General features: G+C 38.4%; 1 long non-coding RNA gene across 1 annotated transcript in view; it reads left to right on the top strand.

Annotated features, from left to right (window-relative positions):
* LOC135324285 (uncharacterized) overlaps positions 1 to 20,431 on the top strand; it is a 38,418-nt gene extending 17,987 nt beyond the window's left edge. Inside the window, exons 5-13 of the long non-coding RNA XR_010385651.1 lie at positions 5,191 to 5,423; positions 5,542 to 5,609; positions 5,945 to 6,073; positions 7,613 to 7,701; positions 7,818 to 8,160; positions 9,684 to 9,765; positions 14,035 to 14,195; positions 17,703 to 17,850; positions 18,407 to 20,431. This is a non-coding gene — a long non-coding RNA (uncharacterized LOC135324285). The remainder of the gene's footprint in view (positions 1 to 5,190; positions 5,424 to 5,541; positions 5,610 to 5,944; positions 6,074 to 7,612; positions 7,702 to 7,817; positions 8,161 to 9,683; positions 9,766 to 14,034; positions 14,196 to 17,702; positions 17,851 to 18,406) is intronic.
* Positions 20,432 to 20,785: the final 354 nt, after the last annotated feature.

Raw genomic sequence — 20,785 nt, 5'->3', positions numbered from 1 at the left:
AATGTATAAGTTACTTTATTTTGTCCACTAGCTTTTTTTTCCTTTTTTCTTTTTTCTTTTTTTTTTTAATGAAATGTTACAAGGACTCTACACATCCAGTAAATCTTATTCTTCTGATTGAACTTCTTGGGTAAAATTCTGGCACCACTGCAATCAGCTGGGGGTTTGCTGTTCGCTCCACTGGGGCAGGATACAATATCCCTTCCTGATTTTGCCACCTAGCAAGGTTAAAATAGAGGAAACGCTAGTACTATGACATTAGCAATGCCAGTGTCAGAAGTGTGTTTTGTTTTCTGTTGCTTTTAATTGTAGATAAGGCTCTACTTTTTAGATGCCTTAGACAGACCATTTGATGAAGAAGAGCAAGATGTATTAAAAATATAACCTACCTAGATAGTTATATTCCTGAAAATTTTTGTTTCTTTTCATTATGGTGAAAAGGGGATAGGAGTTTTAGACATTCCATGCCTACCTCTCTAAAAAAGCCACATGCAGGTTATTGGCCATCCTGACCTTTCAGAAATGTCTGTCCAAAACCTACAAGAAACCTAACGGGAAACATGAATCTTAGTCAGTAGTCCCTACGGTAGATTAAGCACTGGTTGCTGAAGTAAAGAGCTCTTTGTCGCCCAAACACTTCCTTCACTTTAACTTGGAAGAGTTGCTGGAAAATTGTTTGAATTGGCTTTTTCCCATCCAGCGACTTCTGTGTAGTCCACATCTAAGCAAATATATAGTCACAACAGCATAGAATTATGTTATAATCTGACTCTGGAATAGCAAAGGACTTAGTGGCTTTGTCAAAGTGACCAGAAATATTCTTTGTCATAATGCTCATTGGCAACTGTAACTTTCAAATGTGTATTTATTATTTAGCTCATTAAAACTAGATGAAGGTGAAAGTGCAAAGAAAATCAAAATTGATTTTCTCCTTCCTTTCCTGTTTGGAAAAAATATATAAGAATTCCATTTGATTAATCATTGACTTCATGGCTCTTGTGTGGCCTTCACACATACTTGGAGGTTAATATCATGAACCAGATATTTTTTTTTCTATGAAAGGTCCTTATTGTTCCTTGCTTGATCTGTTCCTAATAGCTGGAAAAAACTAATTTCATTTTTTCCTGCCTTACTATCAGAATAGTCTAAACTAGAACTATTGACCTCAGTACAAGGAATAATTTTCTGTAGCCTGTAACTTCCCTGTGAGCTTGGAGATTAGACTGGACAGCCTAGTCTAGAAATACCACTGTCAAGGATTGTCTTCAGTAAGGTTACACACAGGAATTTCCAAGGATTCCTGCTGGATAACCTCTTGCCTTTTTACATTTGAGAGAGATTTGGGGAGGGCAAAGTAGAGCAGACAAGACATTTCTGGCCCACTGAAGGTAGCACTGGTTCTCAGAATCTTACAAAATATTACCTAGACAGAATTTGATCCCCGCAGAAAAGACAAAGCAGAAGAGAACACTGTATTGAACAATTTGAGGAACCAATGACTATGTGGAACACAGTAAGAAAAAACTTCAAAGGAGACATACATCAGAATTGGTGTAATTCGTGGTGTTATTTGCCCAGCAGAACTAGTGAATAAAGAAAACTTACTTCTCCATGGAATTTGGGCATTCAGCATTAAATTTCCTAAGAATCTAATCAATATGTTACGAAGTAACCTCAAAAATCACTTTTCAGTATGTAAGCTGGAATAAAAGAGTTCATTTCCACCTAGGAGGCAATGCATTAGATTTCATTTAGAATAGTAACTTTTTTTTCTTAAACTGTTCTTCATTTTTTTTTCACCAACAGCCTGACTATACATTGCATTCTATAGAAATCTGGCTTTCTGGATTAGCCTGCTTTAAGATACATGTAATAATGGGAATGGTATGTAGTGTGTTACTTGACTGCATTCTTGTTGCACATCATAAAAGATACTTGGATGCCAGCTGGTTGCATATTTACATACCGGGGCTTTTTCACTTCAATACAATTATATCAAAAAATGATGTTACACTGGCAATGGGCAGTCTAATCTGATTATATAAATGTATTTTCCTTGTCATTTTGAGCTAACTAAAAATCTTTTCATTGCTTTCATGGGCCTAAACTTTCACCTGAACTTTTCAGTGAAATCCTGCCTGCATGGAAATTGATGGTAATTGATTCAGTTGTGTTTGCTGTTCTTTTCTATAGAGTTAATACTATCCAGTGTAATCTGTTTTAGCATCACAGCAAACTGCGACCTGAACGAGTGTGTAACTTCCTTCCATCCTTCTTCCCTTACTTCTGTCCTTACTTAGAATTTCTGAAGTGCTAGAAAGCTGCTAATGGATGCATGAAGCTTTGAACCTTCACTCAGCTCCTTGAACAATACTGGAAGAAGAAATCATTGCACTGTGACACAATTTCAGCTAAATACCATTTTCCAATTTCTAATAGTTTTAGACATATCTTTAAAATTAAAAATATTCAAGTTCTCTAATGGACTATAGAGACCATGTAAGTCTATATACCTTTGTATAATACACAAATTTTTGCCAGTATACAGTGTTATATCACAAATAAACAGATGAAGTTGTTCAGCTGGACAGGGAATACATGAAGGTCATGATATCTGATATTGCTCTTTAATCCTTTTCACTGATAATTCATTCCAGTCTTCAGTTTCCATTGGAAGTTTTCAATAATCAGTTGACTTATAGCTCAGAGAAATCACCAAGGAGAGAGATTTATGAAAGAATATCGCTCAAATAAGAAGTCAAAGCAATAGTGAATGTGAGCAGTATTTGCTGCAGAATACTTGAATTCAGAGACTTCATGTAACAATATTTCTCTCATTATTTGAGTATTTGGCATAATGAAATTGCCTATCAATATCTTTTACTTCGCAAATGGAAAAAAAATTTCTGAACCTCCTCCCATTCACTGGTTTCTTTAGCAATTGATTTTCACGAGGTTGAGTAGGGATCAAGATGAATAATACTTTAAAGCATTTGTTAATTAAAAAAAAAGTATCTGATCATTTTTTGATTGCTTATCTCCTTAAAAGGCTGACAGGGAACTTTCTCTAGACAATGTCTAAGGGTTTGAGTGTTTTAATTCTTGTGATTTGCACCTTGCGATGTTCAGGTAAGCTTTTCTGCACTTTCTTTGTCAAGAAACACGTCACTGACACTGGTGCAAAAGCCCACTCTCATCTAAGGCTAATCGAGAAAGTGGCAGCCTGTTAAGACAGAAGATTTCTTATAAAGGAACTATGTAAAAGTCTTAATCCTGCTTCCTACAGAGGTCAGGGAGCGTTTTGCATTTGACTTTGTGGGAGCCAAATTGTTCCCTGGTTGAACAGAAAACAATCACTCACTGTATAGCGAGAATTTACATTCTGTAAAAAAAAGTATCTATTATTAAAAGGGACTGACATAGGGGTCACTGGGCAATTTTAGTAGCCTACAGATCATTACATTTAGTGCTCAGTTTTTTTCTTTTTATGCAAGAAAAACTCGCATTGACTTCAGTAAGAGTTTTCCTTACTTAAGGAGTACAGAATTGGGTACTTAGCTGAGAACTAAAACAGCATTAATGACTTCCATATGTCATTGCATAAACCTCATTCATGTGTTTTTGATTTAATGGATTATAAAACAGAAAACAAAAATATTATGTGTAACTTTTTGTGAGAAACAGAAAATGCTTTAAAGATCACGGATGAGAACAATTGGGTTTTAGTTAGATGTGCAGTAATTGTTTGAACCCTGGAAATCACTTTTACAAAACAATCTCTTGTTCTTTTTGTTGGTCTGTGTGTCTTACATACTGTTTCCATTCTCTTGTCTTCGCCTTTTTTATTTCCAAAGGCCCTGTGGGGATATTATGTCAGCACTTCTTGACCTCATGTGGTGAAGTTGTCAATGTTGAATTAAGCATTTTTTTAATATAGCTGTACTAGTCCTGTGCATAGATCTTTCATGCAAAGTCCGTGATTGTATAGGGGGGTGAAAATACATAGGATACCACTGTAACTTAAGTAAAGTGAGAATGTGGAAACCAGCAAGAGAATGTGAATTTGTTGTATAATTATGGGCTCAACGCATAAATAATTTTCACCTCTTCATTTTCTGCAGAAGTCCTTAAACACAGACACCATGCTTTGCCCTAGTATATGAGACTGCAAGGAGAGCAAGACCAAAAAATAAAGTGAGATAAACTCCTTTGCTACTCAACCTGTAAAAATATTAGCAGCATCTTTATGTAGTGAAAATACTGATGTGAACCTTCTTTTTTGTTTTAAAAATCCTACCAAAATAGACTATATTTTGTCCTGTGAGGATAGCCATCCAAAAGCCCAAAGTGGGCTTCTAATCTGAGCTCAGGATTTGGGACTTGCAGGTATTTGTGTTCCCTAAATCAGGTTTCTTTCCATTCCTCTGCCAGATAGCTGCAGGCAGACAGCAGGAAAACAGCTGCTCTTTTTGCATTTACTGTGGTCAAAATTTACCTTGTAGTTTACCTGAATGTGCATCATGTAAAATGGTGTTAGCCTTGGATCGTGATATAAGGAGTTGACCTTTTTCTTTGTATTTACTTAATGAACTGTGCTGTGTTGTTCTCTTACTGATGAGGTGAGGAAGAAAACACAAATATGGTAGTCTTTTAATGAGCTGTGGTCATACCAGACTAGCAGTTCTCAGGCAAACTTTTGCTGTGGCTGGAGATTTAGGTCAGTAGGTCATGGATTACTCACTCATGGAAAAAAAGTTGACATTGATCAAAAAGGCTGCAAAATTCAGCAGTGTGTGTTGAGACAGACTAATGTAAAAATGACAAATAATGCAAGCCGAAGTGAAATAAAAGGATCAAGGGGCCATCTGGGGGCATGTTGAGGTCTCTTCCTTGTGGATTACTATATTTTTAAGGATTTTATTGTGGACAGCATTAACTCTTGAAGAAGGAAGGGGTGGCAGTAGAAAGAAATGAAGAAGCAGTCATAACTTCATACACGTACGGTATAATTTTCCTACTGTGTACAATCTAAATATTTTCCCTGGTAGTTCAAATAGCTCTTTCCCTGCAAAGTAAAGTTAGCGCTTCCTCTCCTGTATACTTCCAGGCCTTTGGCCCCATCAGCTATTCGAAGCAGTTTCTCAACTTTTTTCATCCTTTCCTTCTCTGGTGCCTGGTGTCTCCACTCAGCGTGGTCATTCTGCATGGTATTGCCTGCACGGGGTGCTCTGGAGCTGGGTCCTTCAAGACTAGCAGAGAGAAATTTCTGAGAATTCATGGAAAAACGGTTGTGGAGAAGGAATGGACAACTATATAAATCTTGGGGTAGTGCCAATCTCTCGCCTCTCATCCTTCCTCTGAAGTTGTACTGAAGCCTTCATGCTGGACAATGTGGCCACCAAGACTGTTGTAGTGCTACTCAGGTAATCCTAAACTGCTTAGATTTCATTGAGGAGGAATCCTATTTCTCAATTTTGGTTTTAAAAGAAGTTATTTGATCAATCTAAGCAAGCAATCTCCCGTGTTTTCTGCTCTCTGAAGTTGCTTTACCTCCTCTGTTTTGGATTGGGAAGCTTTACCTCCTCTGTTTTGGATCGTCACCAATACAGGTAAGAAGTAGTTTTATTAGGACATTGGAGATGCCTCTTGGGTAGTAAAAAGTATGTATTAATGGTTATGTTTTAGCCATGTAAGTATTAGCTTGAAGTTTATATAGTTGGATTTTATGTAGAAAGAACCGCACAGAATAAATAAGAAACAGTAAATTGAAACTAGCAAAAAAGCCGTAAAAGTGAAGATGTAGCTCGGTAAAAAGATTCTCTTAAGAGATTTTGTCCGATTTTTGTGACAGTAAGTTTCCAAGTTATTCAAACTTGGCATTGGGGACAGGGGGTATCTTGGACATCTCTGTTTTTATTGCCTTGTACCCTTGATCCATTTGCAGTTCTCAGGGAGACACACCAGGAGGTCGTGTCCCAGCCAGAAGCAGGAAGCCCTTGCAATATCTTGAGAGACCCTATTTTTGCTGGCTTTCTAGGCAAGTTGTGCAGACCGAAGAACTTCTGATATCCAGGTAGGCATGCAAATTCAGCACAAATCTTCTCAGTCTCCCTATTGGTATTTAGTACCATTTCCTCCACCAAAAAGTAGTATTAGTTATTCATTATAATAATATTTGAAAAAAGAAAACCTCTTTTTCTCTCTATAGTGATGTAATCAGAAAATTAAAGAGAAACATTGTGTACAATTTAATTTATGGGGTATGCTGCAGGTCAGTATTAGATGTATAATGTGTTACTGTATTATGAGTGACAAATTCCTGTGAGGCTTTTTAAGTATGTAGATAAAATGATAACACAAGATCAACTAAGAAGTGGATAACTTGGATAAACATTTAAAAAAAATACTAGCCACCAACCCCCATTCCCCAAACCCTTCAGCATTTGTTTTTCATTTATAAACTTTGGTGGCAGACATTGATCACATTGTGTCAAAGACTTAAAGAAATATCACTTAGAGAAGAAGGATTTAGTTAAAGAATGTACTATGTTAACAGAGATGGTAATAACAACGTATGGAGTGTAACATATACACATGGCATGGCTTCCAGCTGTTTGGCCTCACAGTTATTATGTGCACTGTGAAAGAATAAATGAATCCTTGGATAATTTGGCAAAACATTTCGGAGTCCATCAGTTACTCTTTCTGAAGAAGTAAGGAAAGTTTCCTTTCATTATTAATTCTGAGGTATGCGATGATGTCTACAAGATAGGTCCTGAAAAGTTAGTATGACCAGTGAATTTTGAGAGTGATAATTCCACCATAACTCCGCCTAGGAAGTATATATGATCAGAAAAAAATTGACATGGTAGATGTACTGAAGTGTTTGGAACAGAAACTGAAGCCTTAGGTGATTCCCACATGACATTTGACTCCTTATGCCTGGGTTTCCAGAGACCTTGTACCAATGCCGCCATGCCCCAGCAGCTACAATACTCTTCTTGAGGAGAAACTAGAAAGTTGAATTTTAAATCAAATGTAATGACCTCCAGAATCCTTTAATTCCCTAAGACATGGCATTTAATGAACAACACTGAAGTCTAAAATGCACAAATACTGTAATGTGTTGAAAGTCCTTGGAAATGACTGAACCAGACCTGATAATGCTTATGCAGATGGGAATCCTATTTGTGAACCTGCATTAAAAGGCTATTATTTTGGCCATAAACACAAGCAGAATTTACAAACAAGAACTTCTCTTGTTAACCTCCTGCTACTTTTGCCAAGAAATTTTAGAACTGTAAGATAACGGAAAATAAGAGACATGATTTAAGAGGTTAAGTATCTCTTCAGTCTGCTCTGTGGGCTCCGGCCTGAGATATGAAGGTGGCTGCCAACCCACCAAAATGTAACAGAAGTGAAGCAATGAAATGAATTACAGTCTTTCTGGTAGGTGTTTCATTTCAGCAAATGGCATGTATGTTGGAATGAGATACAAACACAACAATTATGCCTATATATAATGCAGGGCTGTATGGGTGTGTATATATGCCTTATTATAAAAAAGGTGAACTTTTTGTTAACCATTATTTTTTTCCATCTTTGTATCCAGATTTCACTTAGCGGAAAAATGAGAGGACTTAGTGCTCTTACTGTCATTTCAGAAAAACATCGATGTTGGGAGAACGGTGACTGAGGAATGTGAGTTGAAAAAAACTCCTCTGTTTACCCAGGGAGCAGGGACGTAAACACCAACTGCTTTTGTTTCTCTGTGCAAGTCCATCTGATTCACTAAAATTTGTGTACTTATTTTACAGGACTGCACTTGACCCCTCCCTCGTATCTGAGGTGAAGCCATTCACCACCACTATCTCACTTTCATCTCTAGCATCATTTTTCATCCTGTCTTGTTATTAATAGCATTCTTGGCTGGCCTTCTGAATTAGTCTTCGCTGTGATACTATCAAAAGTTTTCTCCGTTTTTCTTCGTGCAATTGTGTCTGTGATTTAGCTGTTCATTTGTGCTGCTATTGTAAGGAGAAAAAGTGAATTGAGGGTCCTGATTCTGCATCTAGGGCACACAAGCAGGGCCCTGAGCTTCCATGTAGCTGCTTTGAAGACAAACAAGAAAAGACAGTGAACGTCCAAAAAAGCTCACAGGTTAGTTCACGTGGATCTAATTATGGGATTGGGGTCCAAAAATGATGTCACGTTTGTATGTCCATGCAGATGGTCGGTAAATAACTCCTATTCAGTCAGGTGCTCCTTTTTATTTTCTTTACTATATAGGTCACATCACCACCACAGCTGATCTGTGGGCTCCAGAGGCGTTATTATATTTTAGAACTGGGTCACTCGTACAAAGTGTTAAAATGACTTGTCAAGGGCCACAGTTTGGGGCAGAGTAAGAGTGGAATTTATATTTCCCATGGAGTTGCCCTGCCCTCGAACTATTGGTACGGCCTTCTGCTACACTGTCAGCGTCACCCCTCCGACTCTTGTCCCTGACTTGTCCAATCTGCAGTCAGGCTTGACAGATTTAGCTACCAGACCACAATTTGTAAAAGAAGAAGAAGCTGAAGTATTCAAATAAACTTGCAAAAAATGTGCTTTAGCCAACCTTGAACACCCTTTGTATTATCCTGCATTGGTGATTATGCCACTTAACCTCCTTAGTGAGAACTTCCTCTGAGAGAGAAAGTTAAGTGGTGGATATTGTTCATATACAACTGTTCTATGAAATAGAAAAATCTGCAATGTGTGCTCAGTTACAGGCAGCTGGGCTCAGAAATTTCCTCAGCTAGGAGAAAATACTGGCCTCTATAAAATCAAGGGCAAAAACACCACTGATATTAGGAAGAGTGTGATTTCACCTTTGAATTTTGAACTCTGTGCAGACAGCCACAGGGTAGCTGCCTTTCATGGGTGGAAAATGGATAAACAGTTTTGAATGTTAAAAAAAATGAAAAGATTGCGTTCCTCTGTAAGATATTCTGACAGAGAAACAAAATGACAATGTTTAATAAATAATTATCTAAGGACTGATTTGCCCTTCTCAAGGAATTAACTTCTTTCTTGCCCTTTATCTAACTCAAAATAAATTAAATCATTACATTTATCTTACGCTGAACAAATCTCTCCTGTTCCTCATGAGCAGTTAAGAGCTTCTGCTGTGAACAGAACAAATGTTTGTCATTTCTTTCAAAGCTGTTTAATGTTATTTTCTTAAAAGAACCATTTCCCTAAAAAAATATTTTATATGTCCTAAAGTCACTGTATTTTAATTAATTTTTGTTTGCTCCTCACTAAAACTTACCTCGCTTGTTGGCACATTCCAACTTTTCTTCTCCCTGGAAAACACTGAGATATAATTTATTTATTGTAGTTTCACAGTTGTTTCTGCCTCATCTGTCACTAAGTTCCCCTTACACAAGTGCAGAAGTATGCAACAATGAAAAATAATGGGCAGGAAAACACTTAAACAAACATTTCCAAAGCTGTAAGAGAGTTTGGTCTGGCATGGAAAAAAAGAGTGAAGGTTCAGGTCATGGGGGTAAAATGGGTTCTTTATTTTTTTCTGAACTGTTTTCCCTTCCTCACAACAATACCATAAAACAAATGCTATTAGTAACATAAAGCACGAAACCACTGCTTCAGTGAATTTATATAGACCTGTATTCCAGGAACCGCTATAACTAAGTGAGAAGACGCTCTTACTTTGTGTGGCCAAACTTCAGAGAATTCTTAAGGAATGATGCAACCAAGGTAACTGCTAATAAAAATCATTCGGCAATTTGCAGGTTACTATAAGGCATCTCAGGCCTGCAGCCAAGATGGATCTGTTAGATTCTGCTCTCGAAGGGTCTGCAGGTGACAGCTGTTTATCATAGCCCAGCTGAAAGCTCCTAAGTCTGAGAGGAAAACATTGCTGTTGCGCTGAATGCTAGGGCAGATGGGATGGCCTTAGCATTTCTCATTTGGTCGCGTGGCGGGGGGTAGTAATCAAGGGTCATTCGCTTTGATCAGCCGTAGCACCAGCTGGGTGCTGGTTTCAGCTGCCAGGTTGCCTGCTTGCAGCTAGTGCAGGGGTCACCTGCCAGAAGAGGGGAGCTCCTGTCTGCACCTGTCTCCTCTCCCGCTTCTTTCCAGTCCGAAATCAAACAAGTTATCTTTAAACTGCTTGACCTAATTTGTTTGACTTTGAAAAGAAATAGAAGTATTCAGCGTCAGAAAGAGCTGAAAAGCTGTTTTAGAAGCAACTAGCTTGTACTTACTAGTTACTGCTTTTCATTTGAGCCCAGTAACTAACTCAAATTTTGCAAATGGGCTTAAGTACATGGTAGCGTTCCAGATGTGGATGCGCAGGCAGTTTCTGAACAAGTTGGGTCCGAGAACTCACAGGCACACCTGTGCTGCAATATTTCCTAAAAGAGCGCTCCAGCAGTGCGCCGGTCCCCTTAGCTCAGAGAGATGATCCAGCACAAGGCTGTGTTTTCATCCCCATGCTCCTGACCCAAGAGAAAGCTCTGGCTTACTACCTGGCTCTCTTTCCTTTTTCGAGAAGGAAGTAATGAACTTCCCACAGTAAGATATGCAAATGTGGAGGACAAGGCAAAATGGTCTGTGCGTGAGCGTGGAGCTGGAAACTGATATGAAATGGCCTTTTTATAGTCTAAACAATACAAAAGAAGATTGATGTGGTATTAGCCAAAACTAAACTGTATGGATTCACTGTATTGTACCACTGTGTTAGAGAAGGGCTCACTTTTGTGCAAGAGCCTTTGACATGTGTCCTAAAAAGCACTTAGAGTCCAAAAATCTGCACAAGTATCTAGGCAGCTGGGCACTCAGAGATGCCTAGCACTGATTTCCAGTGGGACTCGAGTGCATAAATGCTGCTGTAGAGCTGAGCTGTGGTACTTAGCACTGGAATTGTTAAGGACATGCTGAGGAGGTCTTGCAGTTGAGGTTGCCTAATATATTTGAATTGTTGGTGGGTCTGCATAGAAAGGAGAGGCTACTTAAGCATTTCTTACCCTATTTAAATTGTTTATCCAGTTCAGCCAAAGTTAAATGTTATGTTCAATGTGCTTCAAGTTTTATAGGTGTTATGGGGATAGATCCATGAAGGGCTGTGCTACTTCTGCTTTTATTCAGAAAGTGCTAACTTTCTTTTGCTCATTATCTGAAGTTGGTCTCTCTGGGTCTCAACTATTTGGGACACATACATTTAGCAACACCCCTATGTTAATATGGCTCTCCTGAGATCACAGCTGAGACAGAGAGTTTCTGTTGCTGCTTATGATTAGACTAAGGCTTTCCTCTTTCCGGCTCATACTTCTTACATCACTGTAGGCTCTAGGAGCCTGTTTTTGCAGCTTTTGCCCACTTAAATTCTGGAGCCATCTCAAGTGGGTGACAGTTTCTAGGATTAGGCCTTTGATTCGTTATTCCTGCTGCCCTTGAAAGGGCTTTTTAACTGTAAAAATTTCAAATCTGCATTTTCTTCAGGAATAGCAAAGCAAAATGTTCACATTGCAGCCTTCTCCTGTCCTCTTTCTGTGAAAGAGGAGTGTGTGTTCATCAGTACATTCCTACCAGAGGGTGCCATTTGCTTAGGACTGCCATCCGAGTTGCTTCTATGACGGCTACCTAAACTGCTGCAATTCAGATCTGCCCTGCTAGTGTCAGCTGGCTAAATGCTAGCTGTGTCCGGAGTCTGCTGATTTTAAATGAAAAAAGGATAAGGTGCACCAGATGAGCACCTCTACTGCCAGATGTGAAGGGACATGCTGCCAGAGGGAGTCTGCAGTGGGGGACTGTAATCTTCTGGATTTACGGCTAGGTTTCAAAAAGGATGTCCAGTGCCTGACAGTGGACTCCAAGGTCAGCGCAAGTAAGATTAGGAGTTGTAAACTGAGAAAACAGATCCAGCCTTAAATCTTAAGTTTTCTTTCATAGAAGAAACCCTTCTACAAGCCTTGGCTCTTGACTTAGTGGGTTTGACCCATCCTGTCCAAAATGCATAGTCATACATATATGCACACTGTCTCTCAAACTGATGGTATTTATGTAAATGTTAAATAAAAAAGAGCAACAATCCTTTTTCTTTTTCATAGTCTCCAGTACTGTTTTCTCTCTTCCGTATAAAAGGAGGCTGTTTTATAGCTCTCAGATTGCTTTTGCAGTATTCATTGTGGGTGCCCCAAAACAGGCAGGTGAAGCCCTTATCTTGTGAGTATCGTAGGGCATTCGGTTTTCTGCCTACCCTGATAGACAGGGTACACACTTACACCTCTGTGGCTGCTGAGTGAAGAGATACACTCAACGTTTTCTCATGGGGTCAAGCTGTACACCCTGCCACAGCAGTTGTCAGGAGAGGTCTAAGGCTGTCAGTGGAGAAAAAAGTTCCTGAATTAATATTGTTCAACTATATTTATTACTTGCAAGGATTTTTCTTAAGTGGGGCTTTCAGTTGTGTTCTGTTTAGTGCTGTCCTTGTTAAGCCGCAGCCAAAAATTAGCTGATCCACGTTCCTCCCAGTTTTGATTTTTCTGGAAAAATCTGGAGAAACGCAGTGAAGTCTTGAGTTCTGTCATATAGCTGAAGGCTATTAGAACATTGCATGTGAAATGTGAAGGAAATTAGCTACATATCCGTAACATCTGTTTTATTACCTTGGTAAATGTCCGTGTGTGCTGGAAGAGCCTGCAGTGCAGACCCTGCCTGTTGCTGCAGTGGCTCTGAATTCCAAGGCCATGAGCGCGGGGAGAGCGGCGATGTTATCAATCCCTGACAAGAATACGAAACCCTGTTTACCCAAACGCATAACTAATGAGGCAACGGCCTTCTGCCTCCGCTCTCCTTTCACTGTAGACTCTTGAACGAGCTAGGCTGCCTGTGGCTCGACAGCTAGCTGTTCATTTTTTATTTATCCCGCGGAAGGTCTGTGGCCGTATGCTCTGTCCTTGAAATGCATCGCGGAGGGAGGGAGGCGGATGCTGGAAAGGGCTTGACGGAGCACGCAAGCGCGGGTGTGAAACCAGCTGCTCCTTCAGGGCAAGCGATACTGGAGCTAGCTGCCCTGTTTCTCCTTTGGGCCACCCTCTAACATACTTGGTCTAGCCGTTGGGAGCAGGTGCAGTGTCAAGCGGGGCGACCCCAAACTCTTCCTTCTAACCGGCTTCGTGCAAGGAGCAGGCTGAAATGCTGCGCTCGCCTAGGAGGTGTCGGATGAGACCCTCACCCATTGCACGAAGGGCTTGAGGAACAGCGGAGAGGCCGAGGGGCTCTGCGGCTCCCTGCTTCCTTCCCCGATCCCTCGCCGCCCAGCTGCGGGAATTCAGGCAGACAGTTGTACAGACCTGGAGCTAATCCTGTTTTGCAGAATAAAGCTCTTAGCCTGTCGCAGCTGGCTAATGGAATTTGGTCAGAATTCCTCCCTCCCTCCCTCCTCCTCTGGCTTCAATTTTATAATGGAAGTCTTTGAAGAAAACTATGAAATAATTGTTGAAAATATGCTTATTTTTAAAGTTTACTATAGCTACTGGAAGAAAGTAAGTGTCCATATTGCATATCTACATATAGTTTTTAATATATTGCATATATTTTATAGTTCTTGGATGATGTCGATATTTCCCATGTAACTGGTGGTGCATATGTCTGTGGTGGCACTATGCTCAGGACCAATATATAGGCAGTAGACAATATTTCAACAAATAAATAAGATACTCTTTATCGTACCCATTCTTCTATGAATCAGCATTGTAAATGTCCCGTGAAACTAGTACAGTGGAAATAGTAATAAATAACTGAACCGGTGATGTGTGTGTTTCTCTGCAGAAGTGCATGATGATTATCAAAATTCTCTCTAAAAATTATTGTTGCAAAGGAATGACCATTTAATGTCATGTAAGACAGGGGACCAGTCTCAGAGCTGAGCTGTGGTATGCACATATATGCCAAATTCCTTAATGATGTTTATTAACTTTGCATCAGTCTGCTTTCTTTTTTTTGCTTTCCCTCTGCCTTCAGCACCGGCAGGCACCTTCTCAGCTGGCGAGTGCCGAGAGGGCCAGCGAGGAACGGCCCCGAATGGGAGCTGGAAGTGAAGGGCGCCAAGTTACTCCCACCGCTTCACAGGGTGGCCAGACCCTACAGGGGTCCAAAGAGATGCAGCGAAAGCTCTGTGTTTGGTACGGATTAAAATGCAAATCTTCGGCACGCACTAGGGTTACCAGTTTACACGATTCTTGTTGTTAATGTTGCAGCATTGGTTTGTTTGTCTTTCCTTAAGCCCTAACCACCGTGTGCTTGTGATTGGTGAAAATCCTAACTAAGAAAACAAATTTCTAACCCTCATTTTACCACCTTCTCTCCAAACCTGCCTTCCTCCCAGCCTGTTAAAATAGGTGTGAAACTCAGCAGGATGTAAAAAAAAAAAAAAAAAAAAAAAAAAAAAAAAAAGTGATTTTTCTAACCCATGTATTAGCTGACAATAACATGGCAACGGTATTGCAGGTCCTGTCTTGAAATCATTCTCATTAATTTTTCTGTCATAGAGGTCTTTGCTTTTAAATGTATTAGAGCATTGAAAACTTATGTTTGCCTTGCACACGTGCAGTTATTCTAATGGATGGTTAGACCATGAAAGAACAAGGGAGACATATCAGCAAAGGGTGTAAATGATACTGTATGTATCGGTACTATTAGTTCAGCTATTTACAATTGGCAGAAAGAGTAGGTAAAAGAAAATACAGCATAAAGACATTTTCTATCATGAATTGAGAAAGCTGAGCCATTTAACAAGCCTAAGTTTATTCACTTTAATTTATTAAATTTAAGAAATTCCTGAAAATTGTCACTGACATTGATTTGATAAAGACTGGGGAAATGTTTGGAGCTCCCCCAGCCTCGGAGTTTGTGTAATTGTTGGATTCTGTACAAACTGGCTTGTTTCACTAAAATGGCAGGCTTCAGGGGATTTTTTTCCTATAGATCTCTTAAACTCTGCAGTATTGAAGCTTAAAAGATGCAGGACTTTTAAATTCCAAAAGGCCATAGCCGCAATGAAGTTTCAGAAAAATGCAGTTTTGTTTAGTACAATCTAGAGCATCAGATTGGCCTTTGATAATTTAGAAATCGACTGTTTTGTTTGGTTTCATCTGTGCAGATTGTGAAAGAATATATTTCTACTAGGACATGACTTCTCTTTGCTTGCTTTCTGTTTAATCTCTGATTTAATTTGTGCAAAACTCCTTTGTGCAGCTTTATAGCAGTTTCAGATCAGAGACACTCTCTAATCTCTAGGGTTTACAGGCTGTGCACCTGGCCTTTACAGAAGAAGTCTTGCACGTGTTAAAAAATTATGCGAAGCATGAGGCTTATTTTCATTGCCTCTTTGCAAAAATAAATTCAGACTGAAGGCCTTTTGCCAAATTCAGAACAACCGGTTGAATTTGATTGTTGGATGTTAAATTCCTATAGGGCTTGACTTAATTGCCACATCACGGAATAATGCCTGAGTACACAGTAGAATAAAGATTTTTCTATCTTATGGTTTGTAAGTGGATTTTTTGGGTTTTTTTTTCTTGTTTTTGGCAGAGCCAGGCTTGCTAAATTCTCTTTCCTCCTCACCACTAAGAACAAAAATGTTTCAGAAGTGAGCACTGAACTCCTTTGCCCAGCCAAAGTCTTGCAAAGAAGCTAAAAAAGAAGTCCACTCGTTCCTTCTGGTTCTTCAGCTGGTGTCTGGCAGGTCTGTAATGCAGTAGTAACCTGGCAATACCAGTGAACCTAGAGGTCAGGATCTAGAAAAGGATAGAACTTGGCTACCGCTTCTTAAAGGACCTTGCAGACTCCAGACAATCAGGGGAGTACCAGAATAAAGGCTTATGCTGTCCTCCAAAACACTAGTAAATACAGAGTGCGGAAGACTAAAAGAGCTGAACTAAAAAAACAAAGACTAAAAGAAGTTGCAGGACATTGAAATAATTGACTGGACTCCTTTTTCTCCCTTCCTCCCCTCCAATTCTTTTTTCTTTCTTTCTTTCTTTCTTTCTCTGCCCCTCTCTCTCTTTCTAAAGTAGAGAAATGCGATAACGTGACCAGGAAATTTAGGTAAATAGAAGCATTTCAAAAGGATTTTAGTATGAGGGTTGAGTGAATTTTAGCAAAGGGGGCATGATATTTTGTGTTACAAGCTCACCCCTTTAGCATCATGTAACACTGTGGAATCTGTTATAAAATAGCATTCTAATCCATAAGATAAATATTTTTCAGTTCTGTAAGCAATACCGTGAATGAGAACATGTGGCTGAAATAAATGGTGCTAAAACTCTTTTTTCACCAGGTTGTATCAGCATGAAGTACGCATTCTGTCATTTATTACAATAAAGGGATTTATTATTAAAGAGTTGTTTATTCACACACATTACAATTTTATATTAAAAAAAATCACAAAAATTTGGCTTAAAAGAACAAATAACATTTGCAAACACTATGCAGATGTTAATGTCAGTTTATCGTGGTGATTTTGTTTTGTTCAGTTACGTGGCAGCTAGAGATTTGCTCTCCGTGGTCATTGCAGAGGTCAGTAAAAGTCTTTCCACAGATCTCAAAGGCTCTATCCCTTCCCTTAAGGCAAGCTTTACACCTCTCAGGACATGGTCTGATGTGCTAATACTAGACTATTCTGACAGGTAGCTCTAAAAAAAATGCTTTCTGATAAGCTATTTTACATATCCAAAATGCTGAAAATGGAGATTCTTACCCATTTCTGGTTCTGATTTTGGTAGGGACTCTCTAAAATCTGTCTCCCTCACCAAAAACTACTTTAGAATTTGGCCTTTGTTTTAAAGACCTATTAAAATGCCCATAATAAAGCAGTAAGGTTAACTGAGAGTGGTGACACTGCAGGTAGCTTAAGCAACTCCATTTGCATTTCATTCTAGGTCCTTTTTGCTTTGAACTGTAAGTCACTGAAAACCATAAAATAAAAATTCTGTTTTTTTCTAAAAAGAACTAGTATGGTAGAATTACTACCTGTGATCTTAGTTCGTTTCAAAATTAGAAAAAAAAATAATGTGGTGAAGGATTTGTTTAGTTGCAATAAGTGAAAGTGAAATAACTGATTTTGTTCTTCAGATTTCTCTAACAGGAGTACATGTGTGCTTATGTGCATATGCAAAGCAAACTATTATTTTTAGATGTTACTTGCAAATGAGAGAGACTTTTGGTTTTTTGTCTGTGAAGCAAAAACAGCTGCTACAGTTATATGGATTTTTTCCTCCTTGCTTTTTGGAATGTCAGGCTATATTAACATTTTCCTTCCTCATTTTGTCTGGTGGGTAGGAAGGACTGGAGCGAGAGGTTTTACAACTTTGTTTTTTTCCAAACAGAAGAGACATGTCATCCAAAAGTGCTCATTTCAGTGCAAGCTATAATTTCAGTGTAGAAAAGGAGTTTCCCATTCAGATTTAATCTGTTGACGATCGTGTTCTCAGAGGAACTCAGAACCTGGTTGAGTCACTTGCTCAAATGTAAATAAATGCTATATAGGCTTGAAAACCTCGCACTGAGTATGTGTAAGCTAGTATGAAATGTTTTGAGCAGAATTTTGGTATCAACCAGTCAGAATTTTCACAGAAGGGAAAGAAGAGAAAACGTTGAGTAACTCTAGCTTTTCTCCTGTATCATACTAGGTCGCCTTCTACCACATAGCTTCCTCTCCGCCTTCTTGACGTTCATTCAGCTTACTGGGGCCCAGACGTGTCCATACTACCATCCATGTGCAGCGTTTTCCAGCTGTTCTATTTTTGTTGTGGTGGTTTCATTTCCCTGAGCTCAATGGTAAGTCCTGGGGAGAGTTTTAAAGATGATCATTGTATTTAAACTACTGTGTAGAATAACTTACCTCTTGGCAAGGGAGACAACACATCTATACTTCAGTTGAAGACTGTTGTTTGAGCCACTCTTGAGCAACTTCAACCATTTCGGTGTGTGTCACCATTTGAATTTTTTTTTGAAGTGAATCGGCTCGTTTGTTTGACTATGATTGAGCAAATTAACCTAGTAGTGACCTCATCATGTAATAAAAATTTGGATACTGTGACATGCAATGGCAAGATGGTCTCAAAGCCAATATGAGAGATTTCTTGAAAAGAAGATTACAATGTCAAAGGGAGTTAGCTTTTCAAACTGTACTTCTTTCAAATAATAATAGTTACTAGAAACCTAGGGAATAAAGGAATAGATGGGTTATTTTATGTAGGAGAAAGAAAATAGACCTAAAATATTAATTGCTTTCAACTTTCAAAAATACAGAGTAAAGACTTGATATGTCAGAGTTGATGCATTAACTATTTTAAAAATATCATTAAAAACTCAACTTCAACTTGTCTTCCAGCTTCAAGAACCGTGTGAGAAAACAAGCTTCTGCTTTTCTCTGCTTCTTTGTCTTTTTAAAAATTAATCCATTTTTCCATTTGAGACAGGAAGTTTGTATGATTACAAGCATGACTCTTGTTCCAAACCAACTTTTAGTCCAAGTCTGTAACTACAATAATGTAAAGTACATAGAAATACATTACTAGGATTAACATTTACAAATTGTTTTTAACAATACATGTATCTTATATTTCCATACTCTGCATTTTTCACTTTTTTGCATACATTATTCAGTATTCCTTCAATAAGGCAATAGGGGATTAGCATCAATTTTTTTGCTGAACACAGTTTTGTCTGGAATTCCTACTAGACATTTTTGAACCTTTTGTGCAAGTGTGTTGTAACAGATGGCTCTAAAAGTCTTTGAAGGACATATTTAGAGTAAAAGTGCTCTTTAAATAATACACAAATACTATAATTTGCTGGGAAAAGCAAAATCATTTACTATTTTAAAAATATGTACATACTAACATTCATGACAATGATTAATCAAGTTTATATAAGAGTTTCAGTGTAACTATAGAAAATCAGTCATGTTTATCAATCTCGTGCTATTAGCATTCCTTAGGCTTCCAGTTCTTTTATGTTGTTGCCTCACAGTTTTTATTCTGGGAAATTTCTTAACAATACTGGTTTTTTTCTTGTGAGCAAAAGACTAGCAAGGAACCAGAAAAAAAAGGACTTGACAAGTTCTGTCTCCCTAGTGCTGATTTTCTAAATTGCTTTTGGGTTTTACTTCTTGTTGAGACTCCCATGAACTGCCAAAGTTTTGAGGATTTTTTTCTGGTTTCTTTTTGAAGGAAAAGAAGGGACCTAAAGTATGCGTTGCCCTAGCCTACTGTGTACAAGCCCTATATTCTGAAGTGAGGTATCCCGCAGATCGTATGTAGGTGTGTAAACACACAAAATGTTATATTTCAGATTTATAGTCAGACAGGTCTCACACAATATTGTCACATGTCTGTGTGTGCTATAAGGTCCAGGTCTTCTTGCCTGGATGTCATCATCTTGTTTAAATTGTGACTGAAAGGGAGTAATTAATACTGATATTTCCTCACCTATGAGTGCTTGACCACACATCCATAACAATGATTTTAGAAAATTTCAGTGAAAACAGTATGAACAACAAATTCCTGGAAAAAGTGGAGATTGCTGGCTTAAGTCCTACCTCACTCTTCTTGCATGTTGATCAGATCTTATCAACTGGACAGGAGAGAAAGCCAATGAGCTTTTTCCACTGTTTCTTTCCTGATGCAGCTAATCAGTCTCAAACTATTAATCAAGGTAGACAGTAATTACCAAATTTTTAGGACAGGTCTGCAAAAAGCATCATCAGATGTATATGGTCTTTTTTGAACATAACAGAATGATGGCAAAACCCCTGTGTTGCCATCAAAGCCATCAAATGTCTTTCTACACCCAAAAGGGCTGTGAATGTCATTGCCATTTTTATTAGTTGTTTCAGAGGGAGTTACAGGGGATTTCTGAGGAATGCTGCTGCTTAGCTCTCTGACTTAGTGGAGCAGAAGATATTATATGGTATTGCAGATATACACGTAATAGTTCTTAAATCTTTTAACTAGGTTCATTGTAACTTGAGTAATTTCCAGTATCACTGAAAACCAGCAAAGAGTAGTCAGGAAGTACATAACAAATTTGAGCAAATGTCCTCAAGAAGGGAGTAGTAATACTGGTTTGATATTACAACTGTTTTATATAAAACCTGAGCTATTAGCATCTGGTATCAAATAATTTTATGTAAATTACAAGTTTTAAATGTAAATGTAGATTTACTTATTATAGATATCTAATTGCTACTGTTAATATCTTGTAACTTATGTTGGAAGAACGCTCCTTATGTAGTGAAAGGAGTTATAAGAACGTGCTATTGTTAGTATGTATACAAATTATGCTAAGTTCACCTTCTAAAGAAACATTTCTCTCTCTTTCCTATTCTTTTAGGAAAAAATTACTTTGTAAATAACTAGGTAAGCCTTATGTTGTTAGTCAAAACAAACAGATGGAAATAAAAATATGTTTCTAATAAGCACGTCCTCCAACTGTGATTAAAGCAAGACACAAAGCACCATAAACAACCTTCTTACCTGCCAAAACTTGGATTTGGAGCAATGCTTTTCTGTTATAACAGATGACCCCACAAATACCCAAAGCAGCAATAGAAATTTATTCCTCATACTCACTTTGCATAGTAGAGATGCCATCAGCTGCAGTTGGAAAAAGAACAGAGGACCATGAATGGCCTTCATTAGCCCAGATTTTGGTATTTAAATGAAGAAAGAATTAATCTTAAACAGCTTTGCCTTAAAATGCATTTATT

Source organism: Dromaius novaehollandiae, chromosome W (genome assembly GCF_036370855.1).
Source record: "Dromaius novaehollandiae isolate bDroNov1 chromosome W, bDroNov1.hap1, whole genome shotgun sequence".
NCBI lineage: Eukaryota > Metazoa > Chordata > Aves > Casuariiformes > Dromaiidae > Dromaius > Dromaius novaehollandiae.
Note: the sequence above shows the minus strand (reverse complement) of the source record. Positions and strands in the feature narration are given on the sequence as shown.